The sequence below is a fragment of the Prionailurus bengalensis genome, chromosome B3 (assembly GCF_016509475.1).
Source record: "Prionailurus bengalensis isolate Pbe53 chromosome B3, Fcat_Pben_1.1_paternal_pri, whole genome shotgun sequence".
NCBI classification, from domain to species: Eukaryota; Metazoa; Chordata; class Mammalia; order Carnivora; family Felidae; genus Prionailurus; species Prionailurus bengalensis.
The window spans coordinates 76,037,748-76,061,684 of NC_057355.1; the positions used below are offsets into that span (position 1 = coordinate 76,037,748).

Genomic DNA, 23,937 nt, shown 5'->3' on the forward strand with positions numbered 1-23,937 from the left:
ATAAACTGTTTCTAATTAGCATGATCCAGACTCTCAACATTTAGAAATCTATGCATTGAGGCTATAGTGGGAGAGGAAAAGAATGTCTAGAGAAGAATGATGGACAGTCCTTACAGTGTCCTTCTCTAGTCATATCTAGGACACCGTGGGTTTTCCCTGAGGCCAGGATTGACTGAAACTGTGTACTCCGTGTGAGAGCTTTTGCACCAGGCGAGATGTGGATTTCCTGAGGTTCGTTGGTTGGTTGGTTGGTTGGTTTGCAATGAAAGGAAAACTTGATGGCACAAAAACAGACACATAGACCAATGGAATAGAATAGAAACTCCAGAACTAGACCCACAAACGTATGGCCAACTCATCTTTGACAAAGCAGGAAAGAACATCCAATGGAAAAAAGACAGCCTCTTTAACAAACGGTGCTGGGAGAACTGGACAGCAACATGCAGAAGGTTGAAACTAGACCACTTTCTCACACCATTCACAAAAATAAACTCAAAATGGATAAAGGACCTAAATGTGAGACAGGAAACCATCAAAACCTTAGAGGAGAAAGCAGGAAAAGACCTCTCTGACCTCAGCCGTGGCAATCTCTTACTCGACACATCCCCAAAGGCAAGGGAATTAAAAGCAAAGTGAATTACTGGGACCTTATGAAGATAAAAAGCTTCTGCACAGCAAAGGAAACAACCAACAAAACTAAAAGGCAACCAACGGAATGGGAAAAGATATTCACAAATGACATATCAGACAAAGGGCTAGTATCCAAAATCTATAAAAAGCTCACCAAACTCCACACCCGAAAAACAAATAACCCAGTGAAGAAATGGGCAGAAAACATGAAAAGACACTTCTCTAAAGAAGACATCCGGATGGCCAACAGGCACATGAAAAGATGTTCAGCGTCGCTCCTTATCAGGGAAATACAAATCAAAACCACACTCAGGTATCACCTCACGCCAGTCAGAGTGGCCAAAATGAACAAATCAGGAGACTATAGATGCTGGAGAGGATGTGGAGAAACGGGAACCCTCTTGCACTGTTGGTGGGAATGCAAACTGGTGCAGCCACTCTGGAAAGCAGTGTGGAGGTTCCTCAGAAAATTAAAAATAGACCTACCCTATGACCCAGCAATAGCACTGCTAGGAATTTATCCAAGGGATACAGGAGTACTGATGCATAGGGCCACTTATACCCCAATGTTCATAGCAGCACTCTCAACAATAGCCAAATTATGGAAAGAGCCTAAATGTCCATCAACTGATGAATGGCTAAAGAAATTGTGGTTTATATACACAATGGAATTCTACGTGGCAATGAGAAAAAATGAAATATGGCCTTTTGTAGCAACGTGGATGGAACTGGAGAGTGTGATGCTAAGTGAAATAAGCCATACAGAGAAAGACAGATACCATATGGTTTCACTTTTATGTGGATTCTGAGAAACTTAACAGGAACCCATGGGGGAGGGGAAGGAAAAAAAAAAAAGAGGTTAGAGTGGGAGAGAGCCAAAGCATAAGAGACTGTTAAAAACTGAGAACAAACTGAGGGTTGATAGGGGGTGGGAGGGAGGAGAGGGTGGGTGATGGGTATCGAGGAGGGCACCTTTTGGGATGAGCACTGGGTGTTGTATGGAAACCAATTTGTCAATAAATTTCATATAAAAAAATAAAAAAATAAATAATCAGATCAAAAAAAAAAAAAAGGAAAACTTAATTGAGGCCCACGGGCCTTGGGGCTCGGGCCAGATGTCACCCTGCAGACAAAGGAAGGGCCGGTGGATGAGCCTTATGTAACCTTCTTCTTGGGGTGCAGGTTGTTGGTGTGGCTCTTCTTGTGGCACTTGACAGCGCGGGGTGCAGGCGAGCCTGACTCTTGCGGCAGATCGTCGTGTCGCAGTTGTATTTCTGGACCAGCTGGCAGAGGGAAGGCTTGGTGGTGCCACCCTGCAGGTGAAGCGCCAAGTGCAGGGTGGACTCTTTCTGCGTATTGTAGTCTGAGAGGGTGCAACCATCATCTAGCTGTGTGCCCACAGAAAGCAGACGCTGCTGGTCAGACGGGATGGCCTCCTTGTCTTGGATTGTGGCTCTGACATTCTCAGTGGTGTCATGGGCTCAGCCTCAAGGGTGATGGTCTCGCCCGTCAGGGTCTCCGCAAAGATCTGCATCTCTGTGTCTGCTGCCTCCAGCCTGCTCGACCACCTTTTTTTTTTTTTTATTTAATGTTTATTTATTTTTGAGACAGAGAGAGACAGAGCATGAATGGGGAAGGGGCAGAGAGAGAGGGAGACACAGAATCAGAAGCAGGCTCCAGGCTCTGAGCCATCAGCCCAGAGCCTGACGTGGGGCTCGAACTCACGAACCATGAGATCGTGACCTGAGCTGAAGTCGGACACTCAACCGACTGAGCCACCCAGGCGTCCCTCGACCACCTTTTTTGAAGAGAGTTTCGTTTTGTTTTCAATAACATAGTAAGAGGTAGGCAGCCCAGGATGGCTTTTCTGGCCAGGAGACAGCAACCTTCCCTCTTGATTTTGCTCTGGAACCCATAGGGCCTGAGGGCACCGTGCATATTCTCAGAGGTGTGGTGCGGTGTTGGCTCTGAGGGTTCTCAAGTTCAGGTAGGCTGACCCTAGTTCAGATGGTCCTGGTACTTTGGGATATGGTTCCTTTCCCCAAAAGATCCTAGATCCTGTTGGATTCTAGGGGTTTCTGATGAATCAGTCTGGTGCATGCCTACACGGTTTCAAGTAAAACCTAACTTTTAAGAGCATTTTATGAGTATATTTATGAAGAACACGGTGCCGAGTGTGTGTATACGTGGCATACAAACATATTTCTTCTCATCTTAAAGTTTCCCTCTTGAGAGGTGCCACACTTCTTCTTGGCCTCCATTCCATCCCAGAGGATATAGGTATGGGATGAGAGGTTTAGTCCATCGTGTTAACGGGAGCATGACCATCCGAGTCAAGTTTTGTCACTATTGTTACCGCTTCTTCCCCATACTTTCCTTTTGTAGCAGAGACAGAGCCTTAGCAGGGTGCACTTGAATTCAACCTGGACACCCGGTCAGTTAATAAATGAATCAAGAAGCATTTGGTAAGTTCTTTGCCTCAAGTGGCGGTATGCTGTTTTTGAGCTTTTTATTCTGCCGAGATATTCAGAGCTTGTAAACATGAACTCAAAGAAATTCAGACTGTGACAGTTGATCTTGTAACCTGGGCAGTTACTACTATATTAAATTGCATCCTGATCATTTGGAAAGCACAATGCTTTTGATCAGCTATTGAGGTCATGTTTGTGGGGTCAAGTATCCCATTATACTCGTATTTTCTTCCAAATGGATTCTCACCTTTATTTTATTCTGCTGGTTGTTTTTCTGGCCTATTATTACAGCTATTATTGCAGCCTTAAAAATAACTCCTATTCCCACTCCCAGAAGTTAAAGGCAACATTCCTAAAAAAAAAAATAAGTGTATCTAATGAAAAAGTTAATATACTAACTTCTCCTTTTGTGTGACTATGAAGTGTGTGTGTGTGTGTGTGTGTGTGTGTGTGTGTGTGTTTTGAGGACGACAAAAAGAGAGTTTGTTAACACACATTTGGACCTGAACTCAGAGTGATCGAAGGCAGATTCCCTCGTCTTAGCCAAGTGGAGAGAAAAAGGGTTCAGATGCACAAGAAAAATAAAAGTGTCAGTACTGGAAGGGACATATGGCAATACTGGGCAATATGCGAGGACCCAATGCAAATGCTACAAGCCAAGTGTTGTTTGGAGGCTGCTTAATGAGTGTGGAAAATGACCCACCTTCTAAGGTTCTATAACTGCCTCACTTAGCTTTGATTTTTATAAATAGTCACATTTGTTCCAACCCTGTCTCCACATCCTGTTAGTAATATCGGTCAATTTATATACGTCGAGTGGGAAGTACATTAATTTAGATTCCCTGAACATCTGCTGGTGCCTAGATGGACTTGAACCGAAATTAAAATCATTGAGTCATTCACCCCACAAATATTTATTGAGCATCCCAGGGCCTATGCAGTCTGTCAGAAGGCTCCCTCAGCAACCAAGGGCACTCTGTGAGAGGAGACACCCATGAGAATTGCAAAAAGAAATAAAAAGCCAGTTGGAGCAGGCCCTGGAGAATTCACTCGTCTCTTCCTTTGTGATTGTTGCCGTTCCCAAGACGTTGATCCACTGTGGGTCTAGATTCCCAACTTGTATTTGAGATTGGCTTTTCCGGGTTTGTGTCTCCTTGTTTCTGGATTCACTTCTCCTTCTTCAGCTGCTACCTCTTTCTTTTTAGACCCATTTGATTTCCTGACTCTGTACTCCAGCCATAAGGGCTTCAAACCCTACCTTCCAGCTCTTCTTCTGAATATGTGGAGATGGACCTATGATGGGGATGGGGAGAGAATAAGACAAAGTCCCCACAGTCCGGGAGCCGTAGACTAGGTGCTCTTTATCGTGCAATAGAACAGGCTCTTGTTCTAAATGAGGGAGAAACAGCATAGCCCGAATGTCCTTGGCGGTTTCCAAGGTCTTGTCAATTTGGGTATGACTGAAAGATTCCGTGGCTCCTTCTGCCATGCCCATCTCCACACCTTAAAGTCAGTTCTGATGGTGCTCGGGCATGACCACAGGCTGTTGCTGGGCACGAACTAAGCCAAATGGGGCAAAAGGTGGAACTAGTTTCCAAAACCGGCTCTCTGCAAGCCTGCTTTCACTCTTTCCTGGCCATATCCTGCAGGGTGTGATAATCACTTGCTCATTGATTCAACCTCTTCTGGTGCGGCGTGGAAGCTATTGTAATCAATTAAGGTCACAAGGATCCTATTTGTGTTCCATGTAACAGCCTTGGAGTGATTCCCTACCACCATGAAATAGTTAATTCACTGTCAAAATGGCCCCTCTAAAAACTGAGATCAACTGACTCACTGTGTTTCCTGATCTTGTCTTTCACACGCACTGTTGTATCACTCACACTGAGGTCCCTTTCTTAAATGATCACCATATGTCAGCACAAGGGTCGTATTTGTGTACATGATAACACACGTTCACCAGGTTGTAACCTTCATGATTTGCAGAATTTCTATCACGTGTGCATTTTGTGTAACAATTGTAGTTTGTGGACCCGTAATAAATATGAAATAATCACCATCACCAGGGAGCCCTCCAGACCTATTGTACCCAATGCAATGAATGCCTTTCAATATCCTGGTTCACTGTTGCTGCCCTCCATAGTTTGCAAATGGACACTAACCTTCCGGATTTATACATTTCTCTCACTTATAGGGCTCCCGAAAGCTTACGTCTTCCATGGAATTCTTTAGGAACAACGTTCACTTTGTGATTCCTCTGAAAGCTGAAAACTCAAAGCACTGAGCAAACCGAAAAGTCAAAGCAAAATCCCCTCGTCTTCTTGATCATTAATCACCGGCTGGGTGTGTGTGTCAGAACTTGGTGCCGCTCTGATTTCTCTCCTATGCCCTTCGGGCAGAAACCTCTTCTTATTTGTGTCTTCTGGAGCACCCAGTACACTGCCGGAGCTCCATAAATAATTAATCTCGCCAATAATAACGGGAAGCAGAAGCTTCCAAGAGTCTTCCTTTCCCCCGTTCTGCGAAACTGGTGTTATGGTATTTTGACTATCAAAACAATGATTAAGCGGCTTTGGCACACTTTATGTTTGGGCTAAATGCGATTTTGCTAATGCACTATCTCATTCCTCCCTCCCCCAACACTCGTATTTTAATGATTTCTAATTAATATTGTAATATTTCTTGAATAATTCATGTTTTTAAACAAGAAAGGCTGGCATAAATTTATGTCAATCTGTTTGTGTATTGCAGCGCCGTGCACAACAAACAAACACAGTCTGCTTCCCTTGGAGACTAGGGGAAGAGGCAACAGAAAAGAGAAGCATCAGAGTATGGGGCTAGATTCACGTTCCTCCCCAAAAGAGGGAGGCTCCCAGGTTGCCCTCTGAGGTTTCCAGGCAGACACCTTTGTCTTCGCCGACACCCCCTTATCATTTCATTTTTTTTTCCTCCTGACAGGCGCCTGAGGCCCTCAAGCTGTACTTCGTTACCCTGAACCCTCCTCCTGTCCTCCCTCCCCAGCTGTTCCCTGAACTCCATGTCCTCTAACCGCCAGCCCCATCACAGATTTGTCTTTGTGCCTCTCTGGACATTGCTCAAGGATAGGCGCAAACTGTAATCTGACTAGTCAGGACGACGTGGATAAAAATCAGGGGTAGACTTATTCATTTAGTAGACAAGTATTTGATGAACACCTGCTTCCTGCTCAGAAACCTACAGAGCCGGAGGGCACTAGAGGATTGGGTAACCTCAGCCAAGTAACGCGATTGTTCCTTTATAGGGGCTCCTGAGGGCACCTGGGAGGCTCAGTTGGTTAAGTGTTGGACTTTGGCTCAGGTCATGATCTTGCGATTCGTGTGTTCAAGCCCTGCGTCAGGCTCTGTGCTGACAGCCACATCGGAGCCTGCAGCCTGCTTCAGATTCTGTGTCTCCCCCTCTCTCTCTGCCCCTCCTAATTCACGCTCCCTCACTCTCTCCCTCAAAAATAAATAAACACTGAAAAAATTTAGAGGAGCTCCTGAAGAATCCATTTTGGTCTCTCTAGAACACTAAGGGAGATTTCTTTTAAGACAGGCCTCAAAGCCCCTTTCTGGACAGCTGCTGATTCTGCCCTCACACAGCTCAGGCTATAGTTGTGGTGTGGCGGAGAGCCATCGGTGGGTTTTTTAATTTTACTTTTCATTGTGTTTTTCAGTAAAAACGACCCAAAGGACTGGAGGAAAGATTTCAGAACAAAAGCTTAGCTCCACCATGAACCTGCCATCCCTCCTCCAGACTCCACACGGAGGTGATCTCCTTTACTTTGTTCGAGACTAAGTTCGCAGTCTTTTGAATTACACATACAATTATTCAGACATCCAGAAGCAGGGACTTGTTTTCGTTCGGTATTTTCTTCTTCTCTCAGATTTCAGGGAGCCTGCTGCTTTAGAGCAGCTTCCACGGGAGATCTGTTGTCAAGTGACTTTCATTTCCCCCCTTCTTCTTTGGAGCTGGAGAAAAGACTTTCATATCTATCATTTCTGCCTGCATTACAGCACTGCTAATGCTGTGCTGACCCCACTGCTGGGGCCATTAATGTGTGTCACTGTTAATTAGCAGCCAATGGAATAGCCAAGCCAGCGACATGGTTCACTGAGATGGATGTGGTTGTTTTGATTGCATTGCTATTGCTAGGGTAACTATCATTTGTACTAATGATTTCCAAGTAGGTAGCAAAAGGGTAGGAGGGAAATGACTTAATTTGATTCTTTTCCCCCCACTATCTCTAAGAGCAATTTTAGTGGTGAAAACGCTCTGTGAGGCAACAGCTCCCGAATTCGTTGAGGTCTTTGGAAAGACAGATTGTTATTAACTGACCGTATCGGGATAGGGAGTGCCGGTGATTATGTATACGGGATAATCTTCCCCGAGTGGAGAGGACATACCTGCCCTCTGATGGACTGCAAATGGCCCCTGTAGACACAATCATCCGGCAGACAGAAGGGTCGCCCATTGCTGTTGCCCATTCTAATGACACCGAGAAGTGGAAAGTGAAGTTGAAAGTGAACACAAAGTAGTAGGGGGTATGTTGCTTGTAGGAAGAGGAAAAATGTAGCTTGTCTCTGCCCGAAGGGCATGGGAAGATGGGATGGAATTTAGGGAAGCTGATTAAATCTACACGCGGGATGTTGAGCCTCTCAATAACTTTGAAAGTTTTCAGAACGCACATTTTCCTTCTTACGTGCTCCAGTGTCCCCTTGACACGTGGGCCTAATGTAGCTGCATCTCATAATACCGTCGCCACATTTCCCAACCCCTAGGGCGAGGATTCAGAATGGACATCTGCCGAGAACTAGACTGGAATCAGAAACTCATGTCTCTAAGCTCAGTTATATTTCCACATTAATGGGCAATTTTTGTGCACGTCCCTCTCAGTGCATTTCTTGCCCTCAGCCATTGTATTCAGGGACTCTCCCAAACTTCCCTCTATCTCCAAACTCTGTCCTGGCTACCTCCTCACTCGCTTCCAGCATTTAGCTTTCTGGGGAAAGCACTTGGATTCTACTCCACTATTCTTCTAAAAAAAAATTTTTTTTTAACATTTATTTATTTTCAAGAGACACAGAGAGACAGAGTGTGAGTGGGGGAGGGGCAGAGAGAGAGAGGGAGACACAGAATGAGAAGCAGGCTCCAGTCTCTGAGCTGTCAGCACAGAGCCTGACGTGGGGCTCGGACCCACCAACCATGAGATCATGACCTGAGCTGAAGTTGGAAGCTTAACGTACTGAGCCACCCAGGCACCCCATCTACTCCACTATTTAGAAACATCTCCTCTTGTACCCATCTTCCACCTGTTCAGGGCTATTACTGCCTCCGGGTCCGGGAGTGCTCTCGCAGTTCCTTGGGGCAGTTCTCCTTCTGTCATTTCTCCCTCTCTTGGATCTTTCAACTCGCCAGCTCCATTGATATCTCTTGAGTTTCTCTCATAAAGGAAATTAATTTACCTCCCATTTTCCTTGTACAAAACCCCATATTTCCCCTTCCCTTCATAGGAACGTTTCTTGAAACAACAACCTACAGTGGAAATCCCTGCTTCTCACTTTACGTTTGTTTCTCAGACAATGAACGCTAGACGTCAGCCTCTGTCCTTGTCACTCTGCTAAACTGCCCAGCAAAGACCGCAGACAACATCCTTGTAGCCAAATACAGTCAGCCATGTTCAGTTCTCATCTGACTTGGCTTCCCTATAGAATTGGTCACCGTTGACCACTCTCTGTCCCATGATGTTCTTTCCTCATTTGGTTTGGTTTCCATGAAAGTTTTCTTGCTAGGATGGTTCTCTTAAACTTTTGGTGGCCCCTTCTCAGCCTCATCATGGGACGTTCATTCTATACCTATCACTTCAATGTTGGGAGTCCTTGAGGGTTCTTTCTTCTGTTCTCTTATCTTTTTCATAATTATGGTCTTCTGGAGAAACCTTCTTCAAGGATTTAGTTACTACATATAAATTGGCATTGTCCACTGGTCTCCCCCATCCCCCTTTAAGAATCTTTGACTTTCTTCTTAGCATTTTATCTAAAAGCATGAGACTTTTTCATCAGGACCCCAAATCTTGTCCTCTAACTCATTATGTTCAAAACCAGAATAATCGTCATTTTCTCTGAGCCTAAAATGTGATCTCCTTTCTATATTCTCTGTCCAGAGACTGACAACCATCTACCCAACTGCTCACACTGGAAAGCTGGCCCTATCTTATCTTTTACTCTCACTCATCATCCACTGTGAGTCCTCTTGACTCTGTATCTCATTGTCACCTTCACTGTCACAGCCCTGATTTGCATCCTCCTAACTTGCATATCATTTTTCCCCGCTCAGAAATTTTCTATCTTCTTCTCCTCAGTTTCTTATAAGGTAAACAGGTATTTGGTTCTTTCTGCTTTTCCAACCTCATTGCCCAACACTCCCCTCCCAAGTTAGATGCTCCACCAAGCTGCTTACACTCCCTGGATGAAGCCACCCCCTTTCCTTCCTCCATGCCTTCATACATGCTGGATCCTTTGCCTACATGTCCTTTTCTTGGCCGGCTCCTGTCTTCCATGTCCCCGATAAAACTCTACCTTGCCTGTCAAGTTGCCATGACTCCACAGAGAAGATTCAAGGCTCTTTCTATATATTGTTCTTCTGAAACTCTGAGGTTGTTGTTGTTTTGTTTCATGCATCTTTCCAGCCATTGGGCTCTAAGCATCTTGAAGGAATGAGTTTTTCTTTTTACATTTGTAATACCCGTTCGTTGCCTAGCACGGTATAAATGTTAAATAAATGTTTATTAAAGTTACATAACAACTCCATTTTTCGCTTGAGGTCATTCTGTGTTTTCATCAGCTCTGAATTCCCATTTTATTAACATAAGAGCAAAATCACCTATAATTCCCAGCTACAGAAAACTGGGTTGTGCTTGTGTCCTTGTAACTCAAAAGGTATGTTACCTGGGATAAAGCATTTGATCTTTCTGGTCCTCAGATAGGAGATAGCATGATATCAAGGCTTTTCACTTGTTTCCTGAGGAGACTGCGGATCATTGAAGGCAAGAGGGGGATGAGGAGGAGGGCCTCTGTGCGCTCCTTACTTCTTTGTTTCAAAGAGAAGCTCTACCTTCACCCATTTTATATATTGTGATCACATGTAGAATTGTCTTTAAACCTGAGATTCCACTGCTAAAATATAATTTGGAAACCACTTCACGGGGTTATCTCTAATTCTCTCCTAGCGGGGGAAAAAAAATGTCTGTGGTTCTGTGAGCTGCATAGTAATATTGGCCTGACAAAGCACATCTCCCAGAAGCACAATGGAAATGCATTACATAATCTTTGTATAAACATTCAATTTTACACTTTCTACATAAAAGACAGAGGGAAAAGGGTCAGGGTAGAAGGATGGAGAGGGAGGCAAAGAAGAGGAAAGGGGAGTCGGGAGGTCAGTGGAAGGGAGGGCAGAGGGAATGAAAAGGTGAATTCAGTGCCGGCAGAGGCAGACCGATTCCATTGCTTTTCCACTCCAGGAGCATATGCTGTGAAGAAAGCGTGCACTTCAGAGTACAGATGAGCCAGGAAGGGAGAACCTGCTGTTCCCGGAAGTCTTCCCAAGTGGGAGCATCTCACGGGGCAGAGTGTAAGGCAGGTATTCAAAGATGCATATTGTTCATGCAACACAGACCTAATATGCGAGCTAACAACTCCATTCGGTGTTTAACGAAAGAAACGGTTCCGTTCCGGAGCTGGAGGACAAACTATTGGACTTTGAAAGACACTGCTGATCTCTAAAATGATGTCATGTGAACTGTTTTGTGTGCAGTTTAAAGGTTGTTCAATTTTCTGCATAAAATTGAACATAACACACAACTCCATTATAAACCCTATCTGAACATCTGGGGTTTTGTGGTTTCCCTGTTATCATGAATCATCATGTATCTTTTCTCTGCAGAAGCTGCTTTACATGTAAACTATAACCGTGTTTATTCACTTGGTGTAATAGTGATTAGGATAAACAATGTAGAATGTGCTGGAATCTGCACAGGAGGTGCATAAATGCTGGGACCAAGCAAAAGCTGCAGACAGAGCTCATCGTGTCAGCTCTGATTTACATCATCACATTTAAATGCAAGAAGGAATGTTGACTCTAAAGAAAATCAAATACATTAAAACAGAGCTCTTTGCATTTTTAGGACCATAGACCAAATAATCCTGAAATCTATATCTTGTTGAAATGTCCTTGATAGAAAAGATAGAGATTCTGCCTAATCTAGGAATTGAGAAAAAGAGAAATAAATCCAGATACTAAAGGACAGAAAAGAAAATGCTATATAATGATTTTATGATACAGAAATATTTTTACTCCAGAAGTACATTTTAAAATCCCATTGAAAATGCCATGTAAAATTGAATTGCCCTCAGACTTTGAAAAATAATGTGGAGGATGGCTAGAATTTCAAGGTGGGAAATAGCTTGCTTTGTAGCAACCCAATTTCATAGCTAAACTGTATATGAGACACCTTTCTGAGGTTTCTACTATCTTTAAGAGACTTACATGTTGTTATCAGTTCCATTTAAAGTACTTACTTATTAACACGGCTCTTGGAAAATCCAGAACGGTTGAACAACAGCAGATTTGAATTTTATTATTTTGCTTTGTAAAAAAAAAAATGCCAGCTGAGAAAGAGAGCAAGTATAAACTTTCATTAGAGCAGTTTATGTTTATTCTAAAGTCTCTAGAATGTTAACATGCTCCAAGCTCTATGTTAAGTCAAGGGAAGACCTTTCAGAAGCAGCGAACCAATGTATTTTCTACAATGCATAAATCCAATTTTTTCTTGAAAACATTAAAGCACATTGGAAAACCATTCCCCTTATTTCTTTAACTGGAAAAAGCCACCTTTGAGAAACTCACTTTACTCAGACAGAACTAATGTGACATAAAGATCTGATCTGGGGAGGACAGAAGAACTCATATCGTGAGGTGGACTCCACATTGCCATTGGCGTTCCCAAGTCCATTACATCTGGTTTCTTGTAATGAAAAAGGCGAGTAAGTTTCTCCTGTGCAGATCAACCCTATCCTAAGGTGTGTGTATTCCTTCTGGGAGCTGAGGGTCAGGATATATCCTTTCTCTTTCCTGCCTCTGAGGCATTGCACATGTCTTCCATGTCTTGCATCTTCAAATCTCATCTTTGGTGTTTTCAGTGTCCTAATAATTACCCAGACTGTTGGAAGCCTTTCCAAACAATGTTCCAAGTTATGTTACCTCTCCTGTCCAGCCCTTTGCACCACCCTGATTTCTCAGCATGCAGGTTTCTTTTCTTTTCTTTTTAATTTTTTTAATGTTTACTTGAGAGAGAGAGAGAGAGAGAGAGAGAGAGAGAGAGAGAGAACGAGAACAACCAGGGGAGGGGCAGAGAGAGAGGGAGACACGGAATCCAAAGCAGGCTCCAGGCTCTGAGCTGTCAGCACAGAGCCCAATGTGGGGCTCAAACCCACAAACTGTGAGATCATGACCTGAGCCAAAGTTGGACGCTTAACGGACTGAGCCACCCAGGTGCCGCAGCATGTAGGTTTCTTTTAAAAATAATCTCTGTTGGATTTTTTTCTCAAAGGGTAAACATGAATTGTTTGGTCCCTTATTTATCATTAGAAATACGTGTGCTAGAAATCCCATTATGTGACAGGTTTTTCCAGGATGTCTCTTCACTTTCCATTAGCAAGGCAGAATGTGTAATGGATAGAGCATAAGATTTGGGAACCAACCATCCAGGTTCAACTTTTTAGTCATTACTCAGATCGTAAATCTCTACCTTTAAAGAGATTACTCCACAATTTAGAACTGGTCCGTTTTGTGCTTTCTCAAAGTACTTGGTCTTTTCCTTCAAAGAACTGTATTTGTGACTTTACATTTACTTACATGAGTATTTGAGCAATGTCTGTCTTTCCTACTAGACTCTCGGCACCATGATTGATTTGTCTGCCGTTCTAACCTCACAGACGCTGGCGCATAGTAAGTGTAAAATAAAATAAAATGAAAATGAAAAAAGTAAAGTGAAATGTATAAGCATTTCTATTACCTTTCACGCTTTCCTATAACTTACAAGGCAGCGTGCAGTAAAGACTATCTGGTAAAATGTTTTCAAGCAAATATCGGTGACTATTGAGTGTTTTAGATATTTTTCAGGGTTGAAGATTACCACAGAGGAACCCATTTATAGATTTATACTTGAAATTATCAGGCAGTTCACAATATATGGAACCCCTCAAGGAGGTGGTCGGTTCAAAGGAGCAGGGTATAGCAGTAAGAGAGAGTCATTCAGAATAGGAGGCATGAAGGGCAGGCTGTGACGTGCAGCCCATTCCTCTTGCTGAAGAAAGATAGCAACCTCAGATCACATATGCAATGCTGCTTTTAACTGTGGGTGTTAAGCTTTGAAAGGGATGTTGACATTTGGGGCGCCTGGGGGGTTCAGTCAGTTAAGCGGCCGACTACAGCTCAGGTCATGATCTCGCAGTTTGTGAGTTCGAGCCCTGTGTCAGGCTCTGTGCTGACAGCTTGAAACCTGGAACCTGTTTCAGACTGTGTCTCCCTCTGTCTCTGCTCCTCCCCTGCTCTCTCTCTCTCTCTCTCTCTCTCTCTCAAAAATAAACATTAGGGGTGCCTGGGTGGCTCAGTCTGTTGAGCATCTGACTTCGGCTCAGGTCATGATCTCACAGTTCGTGCGTTCGAGCCCCGCATGGGGCTCTGTGCTGACAGCTCAGAGCCTGGAGCCTGCTTCGGATTCTGTGTCTCTCTCTCTCTGCCTCTTCCCCACTTGCGCTCTCTCTCCCCAAAATAAATAAGCATTAAAATAATTCACATTTGAAAGGGATGTTAACAAACCAGAATAGGATATGGCAATAAAAGTTGGTAGTGTCATTGAGGAAACTTTGAAAAGATAGGTTGTAAAAGAATTCAGGGTGGGGAACAGGTATAATTGTCTCCAACTATTATGATGTAAAAAAAAAAAAAAAAAAAAAGGTTAGTCTTTTCTATAGTTGCCAAAGCAGAATAAGGAATAATCAATGTCAAACTAAGTAGCTGGCACTGTCTGAGGGTGGAAAAGAAGCCTTATGACACAGCGAACTTGTTTCACTGGTGTTTACTCAGAGTCTGGGGAACATCTGCCACTGCATTGGGAGGGGTTTTGGCCTGGATGAGAGACTGGATTCTAGGGCCCTGTGGCACTCAGGAAGAAGGCTGTCCTTGGCTTTAGACCCCTTGGATGGCAGTCACCGAACATGCCCTTACTCAGCTCATACTCATCTGTAAAATGGAAAAAGCACCACCTATGTTGCAAGGCTCTGTGGATGGAGTATGGCAATTTATAGAAATTGAAAAGTACCGTCTGACTTTTAGAACTGTACTGTGCTAAATAAATATCAGACATTATTAAATGAAGATAAATTTGCATTTTTTCCTTGATTTCACATCTTGACTGTTACATACATACAAGCCAGGGCTGTCATTTTTTTTCTCCTTCCGTATGTCTTTGAATCATTTCCTTCCATCCCATGCCTAACCCACCATATGCACCCTAACATTTGGGAGGACTGCTTTTTTTAAAATATTGCATTCTGTGCTCCAAATGCGCAAAATACCAACCTGTGTCAAAAAGAGTGTCGTGTGTTTTCCAAATTCTGTTTCATAGGTGCCTTTCTGATCATAGAGGAAGACGTACAGTTAGGTTGTGGTTATTTGATTATGTTTTGGGCAATGGAATACGGACAGAAATGCATGCCATTTCTGGGCCTGTTCATAAACCTTTCTCAGTTATCCATGGTGTGTGTGTCCCTTTTTCAGAAATCTTGGGGGCCAAGGTGTTTAAGAGGTCAGCCAAACAATATGGAAATAGACTAGATCTCTGAGTCCCCAACTGGAGGGCCATCACCCGAGAAAGCCACCTGACACGTATCAGGCTGTGACTTGAATGAAAATTGAGCCTTTGTCGTATTAAACCCTTGAGATGGCACTTTTATTGATTGATTTATTTGTTAACCACCGCTGAACCTACAGTATTTTGACTAACACAAAAATTAGTACCACCAAAGAGCAGTAGTTAAAACGAAAACCTAGAACAGGAGGCACTGGTTTAGTGTTGGAAGGTAGGTGGTGGCTCTGACATGAGAGTTTATCATTCTTCTTACAATCCCAGGTCACCTTATTATCTTTAGTTCCTTGGCTATTATTGAGGTTCAAGGGGGATTAAAAATGATGATAAATAGCACTTATCAAACCTCTAGCGTGTGCCAGCACTGGAGAGTCTGTGCATTGCCGCAACTAATCTTTGCATCGGAAACTCCATTATTTTCCCTTTTGACAGATAAAGAGATTGGGAATTGGACAAGCCCGGCTTCCATGCTATCAAATCTACAATGGGATGCCTGGAAAAGTTGAGTTCTCCTTATACTGAGTTGTCTGGGGATAAGCAAGGAGAACATTTTTAGAGAAAGTATTTATTAACCTAATTTACTAACCTAGATTACAACTTAACCTAGTAAACTAGAAAGGAGCAGAACTCACTGGGAAGACTTAATATCTTAGAAAAGCCATAGTGCATTACTTGGGCATGCTTCCAATTGGACAAAAATAAATCTTTCTTTCTCTCTTTTTCTCCTTCTCTCTCTCTTCCTCCTTCTCTCTCTTTCTCTCTCACTGTCTCTCTCTTTCTCTCTCTCTCTCACACACACACACACACATATGCACAACAAATTGAGACATAATAGAAATCTCTAAATCATGCACCAGAATACAAGCAATTAAAAAAGTATGGGCTCTGAAATACCACCCATACGATGTAGGGAGGACGGACTAAGTTACAATTGTGGTTTTGGGGCTAGAACTATCCTATTCAATGTAGTAACCACTGCTAAATGTGTCCATTGAGCATTGGAAATGTCTATCCCTGAGATGTGCTGTAAGTGTTAAATACACACCAAATTTTGAAGGCTTAGTACAAAAATGTAAACTACCTCATTAATATTGATTAAATGTTGATTGGTATTTTGTATATAGTGGGTTAAATAAAATGTATTATTATTATTTTTTAACAGTTTATTTATTTATCCTGAGAGAGAAAGCATGAGGAAGGGAGGGGCAGAGAGAGAGAGAGGGAGAGAGAGAATCTTAAGCATGCTCCACACTGTCAGTGCAGAGCCCGACCTGGGGCTCGATCTCACAAACTGTGAGATCATGACCTGTGCTGAAACCAAGAGTTGGATGCTTCATCGACAGAGCCACCCAGGCATCCTAAAATATATTATTAATTTTACCTGCTTATTTTGATCTCTTTAACGTGGCTGGTAGAAAACTTAAAATTACGTCTGCGGCTCATTTTGTGGCTCAGGTTACATTTCTGTTGGACAGTGCTGGGTTTGAGTGTCAGGAACTAAGCAAGTCAGAGTAAGCTGAGGAGAGTGTTGCTGTTTCAGAAGCAGTTCAGATTCTAGTGAAGGTGATGCTGTGGGTCAGTTTTGGAGAGTTTTATCGGAACTCTTCGTTTAGTCTCTTGGTATATTTTCCTTAAGCATCCTTCCTGGTCTCCAGCCATATAGACAATCTCAGATCTTCTTGTAAATGATGCGCTTGCTTAATATTGAGAAATCAATTAACTCTCAAAGTAGCTAGAAGCAGACCAATGCTTCTTAGATTTAAAGTGTAGAAGAATCACTGTGGTGGAAGGAGGTCTTCTTAAGAGCAGGCTCTGTTACTAGGTCTGGGAAGGGGCTTGAGGTAATGCCAAGGTTGCAGGTCTGGGGACCACACATGAAGAAGCAAGAGGCTAGGACACATTAGACCCACCAGACATCAAAATATGGGAACAAAGAGTAAAGGTGGGGTGATGTTCATAAGCCATCAGAGTGAACTCTCTATCCTCAATTAACTTACTCTTCTTTTTCCTCTCAGATTGAGCTGTATCTATAGAAGGGAAAATGAACAGGCCACAGCACAACTAATCTGCTCAATTCTACTGTTGCAAAGATTGATGGAGACCATTGTGTGATCAATTTGGTCATGACACTGGGTATCAGTCATGAGCATGACTGAAATGAATGGAATCACTTTACTCCAATCTGGTCTGCTTTCATTCTGTAAACTTAGCTGGTCCTGAGGGCTTGGGGTCAGGGAAATCAGCACTACACCTAAGTCTACTAACCTTCCTGAGATGATTTATGAGCAAAAAATCAGCATATTCATGCATATTAGTTATTATAAGGAACAATTTGCCTGCCTTACTCATGTTCTCAGAGGATGTGCTTAGTTTCTGTTGAAGTTAGGAAGTGCCACAATTTAATATTTGGAAAATGAAATTTTGTTATAAGATAATGAGATCCAACCTCAATTCATAAAATCAGCTTAAAAATAATTATTTAAATTTTTTAAATGTTTTTTTTATTTATTTTTCAAGACAGAGAGAGACAGAGCATGAGTGGGGATGGGACAGAGAGAGAGGGAGACACAGAATCTGAAGCAGGCTCCAGGCTCTGAGCTGTCAGCACAGAGCCTGATGCGGGGCTCGAACTTACGAACTGTGAGATCATGACCTGAGCCGAAGTCAGACGCTCAACCGACTGAGCCCCCCAGGTGCCCCAGCTTAAAAATAGTTATTAAAGGAGAATTAAGGAAAATATTTGAAGTAGTTATATAATATTTAGCATGAGTTTATAAGCTCTCAAAATGGCTACTTAGAAGAAAAAAGCTCTATATGATTTTATAATTTTTAAAAATTTGAACATAAACTCATAAGTCTCAACTTATAACTCTTTAGAACATCATTGCAGTGTGGATATGGAAGCATTTTCAATCATGTCATATCTCTAATATAAATTTTGCATGACACTTTGGGGTGTTTGAGGTGCTCTGGTTGGAAACTTTAAATTCCTGTGACCTCGAGTCTCATTCTCCGTCGCTCATAACATCAAATTACTTTACTGTTGACTCTTTTCCTTGTCCTTCCTGCAGTAGCCTCCTTATTTGAATTCAGATCTGGTTCAAAACATTGGCTGCTACTTTGACCTACACTGACATTTCAAAGGCTGAAGAATAATTAGTGAAATAAAAACCTCATAATTACTTTCTAACACACACCCACACAAAGCCTTTTGTTGAGCTGGCAGAATGGATTGGGATTTTTGTTGTGTTGTGTTTTGTTCTAAATGATTGAGCATGGGACTAAAGTGAAGTGACAGACATTTCTTGAATGCACAAAATGATCTGGAAGCTAAGATAGTCAATGTTTCACCTAACAGTATTGAAATCTTACTTGAGAATCAACTTTATTTAATATCTGATTTTAAACCTTAAGCACTAACAAAAAAAAAAGTCTTTCTTTGGAAAGACTTCTTTTCAGAACTTTAAAACAGCATATGATATCGTATTAATAACAAAGTCTAGTTAAGTTTTTTGTTGGCTTTTGGCTAGGTTGAGAAGACTAAACCGTGAATTGTTCTGATTCAGATATTAAGAGGGTTTGAACTACTAGTTCAACTATCCCAGTAAAATGTTTCCTACAGCATAGACAGGATGAATAGGTTTGTATTGCACCGACTCCTTCTAATCTGATTAGTTGGCTGGGCTTGTGTATGAAGGTCTATCCATATTTGTTGTAACCACGTGAGATCTTGCTTTCTCAGCCAAAAGAAGAGAAGATCATCAGATAGGAACTGCCTATTGTCGGTTGGGTCCAATGCGCGAGACTCATCACTGGGTCTTTATGGTCTACATGTTGTTTCTATAGAAAAAATATAATTTTGAATGCTGGAGACAATTATCTTACCAAAGAACCTTCCAGAGTCCTACTCATCTTTAAGTCAGGCAGTCTGTCACGTGATTTTCCACAGGACATGTTGTGTTTATTTTGTCTGATTATTAGTTTTTTTATTTTTTTAAGTGTTTACTTGTTTTTGAAAGAGAGAAACACACAGTGTGAGTGGGGGAGGGGCAGAGAGAGAGAGGGAGACACAGAATCCGAGGCAGGCCCCAGGCTCCGAGCTGTCAGCGCAGAGCCCGTCACAGGGCTCGAACTCATGAACAGTGAGATCATGACCTGAGCCAATGTCAGCTGCTTAACTGACTGAGCCACCCAGATGCCCCTCTTTTGTCTAATTATTTTTTATTGCTGTTGTTTGTGCTCTTTGCAGAGAGATTTTATAATAGCTAATGTAAGCAATACATTGAACAGATATGCTCTTTTGTAAACAAAACAATAAAAAGTGGTTATTTCTCCAACTTTTCAATCTTAGGGCCCTTTACACCTGTTACAATGACTGAGGACCCTGAGATGCTTTTTGTATGTGGGTGATATGTGATTTTAGAATTAAAATCTAATTTGAAACAATAATACACATTATATGATAACCAAATATGTTTTTATTCAAAAATGCATTTTTCAAAACAAAATAGTCAGAAGAGTGTCATTATTTTACATGTTTACACATTTCTGTAACATTTAACTTGATAGAAGGCAGCTGGCAGATATCACAGCCTCTGGAAAATTCTACATGTAGAAGATAGTAAGATAATAAGACTGAGAAATAAAATTATGTCATATTACTATGAAAACAGTTTTGACTTAGTGGGCTCTCTGAGTGTCTTGAGGGCCCCCCCCCAACATGTCCTTGGACCACACTTTGAGAAATCCTTGTCTGAAGATGCAACTGGGGGTAAGACTGAAAAACTCTATTATAACCTCAAATAGATTCAAAGTGGTGCCTCAAGGGGCACCTGGGTGGCTCAGTGGGTTAAGTGTCCGAATTCAGCTCCGGTCATGATCTCACAGTTTGTGAGTTCAAGCCCCGCATTGGGTTCGGTGCTGACAGCTCAGACCCTGAAGCCTGTTTTGGATTCTGTGTCTCCCTCTTTCTCTGTCCCTCCTCTCTCTCTCTCTTAAAAATACATAAAACGTTAAATGAATAAATAAATAAATAAAGCATTCGAATACACTGAGGACTTAGTAAAAAAAAAAAATAAACAAATGAGGTGGTACCTCAAACAGAAATGGGTTCCTTTAAGAATCTCACAGGTGTATTTCACGGATCCTGTTATTAAACTAGAGGGCTCCTATAAGTATCAAGGGTGTTGGGCTACAGGAGGTTTCCAAGAACCTCAAGGTAGAGAAGAACTTAATGTGCGGGTGTGGATTCTGTCTAAGGGAAGGAAGCCAGTAGCTTCATAGGATGCCCATAGGTTTTAAAGAGAGTTATACTCTGGTAAACACTGTCTCCTTGAATTAAAGGGGACACATAATACAAAATGAAAAGAGGCCTTTGGACCTCTGAACTGCTATAGGCATGAAACAAGCTGAGAAAATTATTCATCTAAACACACTGGCCATTTGTGATGGGAAAACGAGGGCCATATGACGGAGAGTGGGGTAAAGAGCCCAGAAGGCAGAGACAAGAGCTGTGAAGATCTTTCCTAGAGAATAGGAAAGGCCTTTCCTAGAGAATAGCCCAGGCCTAATCAAGAAACTGCCAACACGTGACTGCCTTCATTTTACAATTGTTTTTTTAATTTTTTTTTCAACGTTTTTTATTTATTTTTGGGACAGAGAGAGACAGAGCATGAACGGGGGAGGGGCAGAGAGAGAGGGAGACACAGAATCGGAAACAGGCTCCAGGCTCCGAGCCATCAGCCCAGAGCCTGACACGGGGCTCGAACTCACGGACCGCGAGATCGTGACCTGGCTGAAGTCGGACGCTTAACCGACTGCGCCACCCAGGCGCCCCTGCATTTTACAATTTTTTAACAACCAGTGATTCCTATGTGTCTCCCGTCTTCTTTTTTTTGAACGGATCTACACTGGTCATCTCATTTCTCCCCCACCATTGATGGTGTGTGTGTGTGTGTGTGTGTGTGTGTGTGTATGCATACATATCCAGGTAGATGTCTTCTCTAGTTCACAGGTCTTAAGATTGAGAAGAACTCTTTGCTATACTAGATTACGGATTTTGTTGCCCTTTCAGTTGGATGCATATATTTTGCATGTGGGAGTGACATCGGTCACTGAAGACCTGGGCAGACAGTGGTTGTCAGGCCCTAAATTTGTTTCCAATCCTCCTTGCCTCTTGGTCTTCATGCCTGAGTGTAATCTTTACCTCTCATGTTCACTTAGGATTGGTCCTGTGTGACAAATAGAATATGGTGAAAGAGACAGTACTTTTTCTGAGGCTAGGCTACAAGAGGAAATGAAGCTTCGGTTTGGTCTCTTGATTTCTCATTCTCAGCCACTCTGTGAACAGGCCTCTGCACAGAGGAACTGAGGTTCTGGGCAACAGCCAGCGGCAACCTGCCAGCCCTGAGAGGAGAGTAGTTGTGGGAGGTGGGTCATCTGGCTCCAGCTCACATTTGATTGAACCTCACACGATACCCAGAGCCAGAATCCCCCAGCTGAGCTGTTCCCAAATTTCTGAGAGATAATATTGTTTTTTTAAAAAAATTTTTTAAAAGATGTTTTGTTTATTCTTGAAAGAGAGAGAGGGAGGGAGGGAGGGAGAGTGGGTGAGCAGGGGAGGGAAGGAGCAAGAGAAGGACACAGAATCCAAAGCAGGCTCCAGGCTCTGAGCTGTCAGCACAGAGCCTGATGCGGGGCTTGAACTCACGAGCTGTGAGATCATGACCTGAGTCAAAGTCAGACGCTCAATGGACCCTAAATATTGTTCTTTTAAGACATTAAGTTTTGGTATGATTTTTAAAAGTAGCAATAGGTAATTTCCACATAGGTCAGACAGGAAGTCTTTTTGTGTAATGTGGGGCATGAAGTAGGAAAATTGATGGCAATGGTCGTGATTCAGACAGACTGGCACAGAACTTGAAGGGAGAACCTTGTTTTTTCCTCAACAAAAAAATCAAGGCTGTAGTTCCAGTTCTACAACTATTACAGGGTATGAATCTTGTGAAGACTTTTGAACTTTCTGGGACTTAATATATTAGTCTTGAAAATAAAGGACATTGGTCACACAATTTCAAAGGATCCTTCCCAATTGGAAAATACTAGATTTTGCAAATCGACTTCAACACATCCAAAAACATCTTGGAATATGTCTGGCAGGTTTTTTTCAGTGGGGATTTGGTAAATTTTCACTCACTTGAATGAACTACTCTGTCTTCATCTGGCATCAGTTGAAACATTCCACCTAGGTCCAATGTAAGTATCGACTTGTTTGCCAAGTTAAGAACTTAAAAATACAGCATATCTCTAAATTTATTCTTAATTAAAAAAATGTAGCTTGACATTTCACTTTCACATCAGTAATAACCTTAGATTTTAGTTGTTACTGTTTGAAAATATATTGCAAACCAATTAAATGTTGTAGAGGAACAAATAAAGGTATCAGTGATAAATGGAATAAGAATTTTTGGTTGGAAGGATGTATGATTAATTTTAGCATCATATTCATATTTATAATCTGAACCGGCAGATTTATTTCAAATTATTCATAGTGTTTATTATGTGTGTGGTGTTTCAGTCAATGATTGGTAAATTCTGAAAGCAATTTCAGCATTTAAAAAATTTTTTGTCTTTATATAACAAGGAAAGGTAATGAAAAGGAACTACTGTCCTTTTGTATCAGGATCTCTTTAATTCAACAATAAATATTCACCAAAGTGCATGCTATCTTGAGATAAGGTCACTTTGACCATCTATTCCATTAAAAATATGTTTATTTTACTTACAGGTGCCATCCCTTAGGACAGGCAATTGACGTTTCAGCTAGTGGCCTTTGTCAAGGAAATAAAACTTACTTTTAATGGAATGGAAGTTTCTAAATGACCCAATCTCAAGAATCGTGCACTTTGGTGAATATTTATTTATTATAAACTAGTCAGCTGAAAATGCAATTTGTGCTGCAGAAGGTGATCTGGTTATTTATGAATAGCATTATATCAGTTGTATTCATCTCATTAGAAAAAAAAATCTTTGGGGGACTTAGAAAACCATGCAAGCATTCCATAATTTAAAAAAAAAACATTTTTTTTCTCATTTAGCTCGTTTTCTTCTTAATCATCTTTTTATGCTTTTATCTTTTCCTTGCCCCCATTTATTCGGTCTTGCCTCTTGTTTTGTCCCTATTTTTCCATTTTTATTAAATTGAAATCATTCTTTGTTCCTCCAGAAAAATTCATGCTTGCTTTTCCCTTGTATTTCCCTTATATTTCCTCCTCCATTTTCCTTGTCTCCTGCTCTCCAGTGTCTCTTTGCCATTTGTGTCTCCCTGTGTGACAAACCTCTCGCCTAGCTACTCCAGAAGGGCAAATGAGCCGCACTTTTTCAAGAGGAAACTGTCTGTCAATCCAAAGAAATACAGAGGTGATATCTCAGCCAAAGAATAAGGAAAAAAAGTCAATTATTTTTGTACAATGCTCAGATCACTAAGTAATACTTTCATCTTAATAGTTCCTGTCCCATTCGATTTTGATGACATTGTGACAATAGGATGTCCAGAGTTAGATTTTTTCCATGCTGCTTAAAATCAAACTAGTAGCTGGGGACCCTCTTTTTTCTTGATTGACATCAATTGGTAGTAATCCTTCCGTGTTTGGACTCGCTAATGAATTCATGGCCAGTGGCTCCTTCTAGCTCTATAAAAACCCTAAAATGGACTTTCTCTAGTCAGACCATAGTAACATAAGGCTGTGGTAACAAAAAATTCCAAATGTCAGGGACCTAACATAATTAGAAACTATTTCTTCATTCACACAAAAAGTATTTCTTCCTCACTCTGAGTTGGCTGGGGATTTTGGACATTACGGTTGCACAGGGACTCAGGCTAGTGGAAGCTCC

The 23,937-nt window shown here is 41.8% G+C and overlaps 1 pseudogene; it reads right to left on the reverse strand.

Moving 5' to 3' along the window:
* Positions 1-1,785: 1,785 nt before the first annotated feature.
* On the reverse strand, positions 1,786-2,164 carry LOC122468080 (annotated as a pseudogene).
* Between the last annotated feature and the right edge of the window lie 21,773 nt (positions 2,165-23,937).